The following is a 1,140-nucleotide window of genomic DNA, read 5'->3' as shown; positions in this document are numbered from 1 at the left end:
TTGATATTATAAATAAATTTTATAAATGTAAATAATACTTATAAGTAATAAACATGGGGTTGCATATGTCATTAATATATTGATTTTATTATCTTTTAAAATTCCATTTCCAGGGGATCAGATGGCTTTTTCTCTAGTCCACATGCACCAAGAATACACATGGCAAATATACACACACACATACAAACACACACACACACAGAGGTAATAATGCAAAAAGTAAATTAAGATGAACAATTAAAAATTGTTATACTCTGGAGGAAGAACACATCAATCATCTGTCCCATTCAAAATTTTTAGCCATGAAAACATACATACAAGAAATATTATGGCGACTAAAGAGTTTATATTTAGATGTGTATATACAAATATAAATGAATGTATATGCATATACATATATTCATATAATAACAATTTGTGAAAAGAGGCCATGTGCTTTGAGAAAAGTGGAGAGGAAATATGGGAGATTTTGGAAAGAAGAAAAGGAAGGGAGAATGCTGTAGGAATTCCTACACCATTATCCTTTAAGTTACCTACCCAGTTGGGCTTGGCCTCTTATACTATAAATCCAACATAAAGCCCAGGTTGCTCTCTTCTCTGGCTGCGGGATTCAGTTGCTGTTCCCCATACGAGCAGAGGATTGTGATCTGTGAGTCTACCCCTAAATAAATAACCTTTTATTATACTCAATTCTGAGCTAGTGTGGGATTTCTTTTTAGTGTCTGTCTTCAGGAGAAGAGCTTTAAATTATAATCTGGAAAAAAGCATGAATTATACATGAAATTCAAACACTCTTTCCACTGCCCATTCCTTCTTTAATTTATAGCAGACACTGTTCTACTCCCAAGTAAACCTTTAAAGTTATCATGCACAGGAGATAAAATGCAATGTTCATTTAATATTACCTTCTCAGTTATAGCTTTTTCTTGCAAATGGCAGGATTTCATTGTTAACTATATGAATAAATACAATTATCTCTCTCTTTGTCTCTCTCATCCTACTCCTCCTTCCATTCTTACTCTCCCCATACATCCTATATAACTTATAACTTTATTTATCTGTTGATTGACATTTAGGCTTCAGTTACCTTGGCTACCACGGGTAGTGAGACCTTAAACACTAGCATGTAGATGCTTCTTT

This window comes from Alexandromys fortis, unplaced genomic scaffold (genome assembly GCF_014885135.2).
Source record: "Alexandromys fortis isolate MF-2015 unplaced genomic scaffold, M_Fortis_MF-2015_v1.1 scaffold_34, whole genome shotgun sequence".
Classification (NCBI taxonomy): domain Eukaryota; kingdom Metazoa; phylum Chordata; class Mammalia; order Rodentia; family Cricetidae; genus Alexandromys; species Alexandromys fortis.
This window is presented reverse-complemented; position numbering follows the sequence as displayed.